Raw genomic sequence first — 5,418 nt, 5'->3', positions numbered from 1 at the left:
ATACGGTTTTGCGGACTGTTTGGTCACAGTATTGCTAAAGCAGATCTGCTTGCTATCGACCATCTATTTGTTATCAATTTCACTAACATATATGGAATCATTTTGGCCGCAATAGTCTCATGTATGTGCCAACAGAGTTGTTGCGTTTTTTGTCTCTATGTGCTACCAGTTTTGGCAGCACCAAATCATGATTCCGTACTGTAGCGTTTCTGCACACAGTTTCTGTTGCCAAGGTCTGCGCAGTCAGAAATTGTTTGCTGGGTAATTGTCAACAATGGTCAAGGTAACGTCAAGAAAATTTAAAGAATTATTTTCACCAATCTCAACTGAGAATTGGAGTTTAGGATGGTAAGAATTGAAACCATCAAGTACCTCCTTGTGATACGTCTTTGGAGTTGCCAAGACAATGTCATCGACATATCTCAAAAAGGGGGGATGAATAAAAGCCTGTTGAGTGTGTAGTTCTCAATATCCTGCAGAACCAGATCGGCAATAACGAGAGAGAGAGAGAGAGAGAGGAACCCATGGGTGTTCTAAATGTTTGTTTATAAAACCTATCATTAAAAACAAAAAAGGTTGAATTTAAAACCAAGCGAACCGCCGTAATGAATTCATCACGAGGTAGGATTGTTTCTCTCTCCGGAAATTGCCATCTGCTCAGAAAACTATCGACCGCCAACTCCAGAAAGACATTAGTAAATAGAGAAATCGCATCCAAAGAAATTAGTTCAAAATGATTATCTATGTAAATGTCCAAGATTTTTTTCACTAAGGAAGAACTGTTAGAAACATGACTCTTAGCTAATGGTAAACTCTTATAAATTATTTTGTGTAAAAAGAATGCTAACCCATGGAGCGGCGTGCCGACAGACGAGACGATAATTCTAAGAGGATAATTCTGTTTATGCATTTTAGGCAAACCATATGCTCTAGGTAAAATCGCCTTAGAAACATTAAGAACTCTTTACAATGTATCAGAAATATATAGTCACGGTCTCTCCATCTTTTTAACAAAATTTTTTAACTATCTAAAAGTTTATTGACTGGATTGCGCTTTAATTCCACATAAGTACTGTTATCCGAAAGAAGAGTAAACATTTTCTCAATATATACATTCTTGTTTAATGCAACCACCATATTATCTTTATCGGCTTTGGTGAACAAAATATCTTTATTGTTTTTTAAGAACGTCCTTGTGGCTGGGAGAGCAAACAAAATGTCGAAGTCCAAAACCGAACGTTTTTATTTTTTCATCTTGACATTGGATAGTAAAAAAACAAATTTGTTTCTAAACTCCATCTTTGCCGCAAGAGAAAAACTATATATATTATTTTTTTAATATTTGATGAAGTTAATCAACATCCTATCATTCCATTGTGGAGGCAAACTGAAACCTTCACCTAACTGTAACAAGCTACTAACAATTTTGTAGTTCTGAAGAGGATCCCATTTAAGGATCGAAACGTTAACTGTTTTAAATAAAGAGAAGTTCAAAAATACACATACACACTACTTACTGTATCTAGGCTTACATTGACCGTTCCCACTCTACAAATTTTTGTTTTCTTGATGAGATGGTAAACGAAAAAAAGTTTAAATGATGATTTACACTAGAATTCTCATTGCAATTATTCATTGCACACATGAAACCACCAACAATTACTATTGACAGCTCACAAGAATTCGCTCTACTCACAAGCTAACAGACGCGAGGGGCAAGAGGAATCGTCCGTCCGCTCCACCCAATCTTCCCTACTAGGTAGGTTCTGTCGAGGCAGTGGGGATATGACCACAAGCGAGAACTGTGTGAGCTCACGGACGCGTTCTCGCTTGATGCGTATCGACTATCGGTAATTCTCGTTGCTGCCGGCTCGATCTGGTATCTCTGATCACACCGTCTTCTATTTATCGCGTAACGGAGAACGCGAACAAAACAAACAAAATGAAATAGTGAATGACATTGACGTAAACATAGATTCAGATTATTAATTAAAATGAATATTAATGACACAAAAATATTTTCCGTACTTACAACAATTATCAAGACTAATAAATATTAAAAGTTAAATAAGAGTATTATAATCTTGATAGAGCGAATTCTTGTGAGCTGTCAATAGTACATGTTTTAGTTTATATAAAAATGTTAAACTATTTTCAAAACTCAAAAAATTATCAGTTCTTTTATTAACAAGATTATTAAGAAAATTTATCACTCTATATTTAACCTATTTAATATATATAACCATCTATCTGTGACGTTATTGTATAGCTCAGTTTCCGTCATGTTGTTGGTAGTAATACGACGCATGCGCTGTAGAATTTCTTTTACGCTATTTTCATCAAGTGACTCTCTCTACTGATTATACATATACTGTGCTTCCATATTACAATAAAGGTAGTAATGCTGTAGAAGTAGAGAGTAAACTATTTTTCAGTGAAGTAACAACGGGAACAACAAAATGGGCAATTCCCATTTCGCACTGCCTATTGCCTTACTGTTAATCAGTGAAAGACGCGTGTTAAAAAACGAAATAATTACTTGTATAGACAAAAATGACTACGTTTACACGTACTGGTAAAACCGTTTTAATAAAAACTGTTTTAGTACAAAACCGGACTTCGATGTCCGTTTACAAGACACCTAAGTCTGGTTTTTACTAAAACGGTTTTAATAACATCAGTACAAGGAACGTTTACAGGACATCTGAGTCCGGTTTTGTATTAAAAACATCTAAAACGGTTTTTATTAAAACGGTTTTACCAGTACGTGTAAACGTAGTCAATGAAATAACTCCAAGAACCTTACAGCCTTACTATCTTCATTGTAGACGACCTTTTAGGTTGCTTTAAGATCTATTTACATAAAACGCAGACGCAAGTCGCAGGCGACTGATTCTTCTCGAGGAATTGACCAATCACGTAAATCGATTGGCTGATTTGACAAACGTGAATGATCAATTCCGCGAGATCAGTGTCCTGCTGTGACCGGAGTTGCACTCAAGTGCAGCTCGGCCTGTTCTTTTTTAATGGAATGTTTATCACGGTCGCCAGTCGGTTTTTTATCCCTACCCCCCGACAAAGTTTCGTTATAATTAACTTACTTGTGTCGTACGACTTTGCTACACCAGTTGTCACCATTCTCGGAACGTGTAGTCCGGCCGCACTGTCTTTTCTGGCCACTTGCCAAGGTGTCAGTGATAACTTTATTACGCAGACCTCACCGTCAGGCTCGCTACAGATTACGCAACACTTACCTTATATTAGTTCGATACGCAATATCTACTGGCCATGACGAATTCGTCTTACAGTTACCGATATGACTTTTAGAATGTGACCCGTAGAATTTGTGCGTGCCGATTCCTTGCTTTGCTCAATGGCTGGTCCGGGCCAATCAGCCCTTAGTCGACGTGGCGCTGCCTGTTCTGTTTAATCAGGCTTCTGGATTGCAACACTACGTCCGGTCCCAGGATTCAGGGCGCAAATGTTTAATAAATTATCACACTGATTGATGATTTTGTTAAATTTATTTTAATCTGCACAACACTTTGTATTTATGCACTTTATCACAATCGAACGCCTGTGTCGCCGTTCCGCCGCAATTTCGCTCGCATTCTACAACTATTTCTTATATTTACAACTTTTGCGTATTTATTGGAAGTTCGAAATTTAAACAGCAAGTCAGCCCGGTTAGTGTCTCGGTTCGGTTTGTAGTTTCCAGCTCAGCTGGTTTTGTTCCGCTGCTAGACTGAGGGCCGCACAAACTCTTTCGTAACAAGTAACGTTACGTTAAGTACTAGTTTGAATAAAGCGTTGAATAAAGTTCAAGTTTACATACAAATCTAAGTTTATGACTAGTACTTAACGTTACGTTACGTTAAGTATTAGTTTGTGCGTTGAATGAAGTTCAAGTTTACGTACGAATTTAAGTTCACGGCCAACTTAACGTAACGCGTTACGAAAGAGTTTGTACGGAGGCCCTGACTGCCCTACTGACTCCGTGATCGACTTTTATAGTCGCTTTGCCCCTCTTACGCCCCTTTTCTTGGGCTTTCTCGCATCTTCTTCCTTGGGTCCGTTTGCTAGAAACTTCTCGAACTCTTCCTCGGTATTCTATGTTTATTTACATTGTACCGATATTCTCGAATTTTTGTGTTTATATAGAACTTTCTATTCAACAACAACATGAATTTGCTTGTTCTTTCTAGAAACGTGAGACAAAATAAAATAAGTTGTTTTATCCTGTTGACGCTTTAGCTGGTTCCTTTTCTAGAAATGACCTCTATTTTTATTTTTTGTTTCGATTTACTTATTTGAGTCGCTTAAGTCTTATTATAATGGTTATTCCGAATAACAACAAAGAACAACACTGAATAGTCCAAAATGCTCCAGAACTATGTAAACCTTTAATAATAACAAACAAAAAGGAAGTTAGATTAATAATTATAATAATATAATGATGTGAACACCGCTCAAAATATAAACTAAATAATTCCCATAAACAAAATTTTGCTTAATGTGGGAATAATTGTTAATTTAGAACACTGCTGTACTGAGTACAGAAGGTGCGTTTAGAGCGAACAGTTAAAAGCGCCATGATCTACACATGTTTGCGTCTGTTTTTGTCTCTTTTATCCGTTCCTTTGTTTTTGTGTCTTCTGTTCCCGTTCCTCGCACTTGCTGTTTGATGTTGCTTTGTATGGAAGCGTTTTTGTGTTTTATTCAATAAACTTTTAACACTAATACTGCAAGACGTGTTTGTCGTAAACCTCGGACAATATCTCTAAGACAAGTTCAACACTTAATTATATCATCAGTAGCAAATAACACAAAAAAAACAATAAGAAACATAAACAACCAAAATGATCTATCTTGGGAGTTTAGTTCTCCCTGTCCCCCTACCACGCGTCTTCATGAGCGATGGTGATGCATTCAGAGTTCTCTCCCGCTTGGCGCTGGTACTGTTGCTCCCGAATGTACCGCATGATTCGTTCGAGCTGCGCCTGCGCTTCACTTGCGGTATCCTCGTTATTGTGTTGCTCCACTGCCGTCGGTCTGAAGTGCGCGCTCTTGCAATTTGCGCAGTTCGCGGAGCACCTGCCCCTCGTTCATTGTCGGCATGGAGGACTGGAGAGAGCATTGCAGTGGTGGGGGTACAAATTCTGTAATCGGAAGTTACGTCATGAGAGACCGCCTATAACGCGCTTTCTACCGTAAGGAGCGCTGCAGTCGATATATACCGAATATTTTTCTATATCTTTTCTTTATCTATGGTTGCTGTTGTATCATTCTATCTTTATCACTCATTATATGTAAAACAAAGATAAAATGACGCAATAGCGCAGATAGCAATGCTGGTTTCCAAACGCATTCATGGATCCATGTCTTGATCCATGTCTTGAAGTCGTCGCGTATCTTTCG

The sequence above is a fragment of the Pseudomyrmex gracilis genome, unplaced genomic scaffold (assembly GCF_002006095.1).
Source record: "Pseudomyrmex gracilis isolate BER0280 unplaced genomic scaffold, ASM200609v1 scaffold_1135, whole genome shotgun sequence".
Classification (NCBI taxonomy): domain Eukaryota; kingdom Metazoa; phylum Arthropoda; class Insecta; order Hymenoptera; family Formicidae; genus Pseudomyrmex; species Pseudomyrmex gracilis.
The sequence above is the reverse complement of the archived record's forward strand: the minus strand, read 5'-3'. Positions refer to the sequence as shown.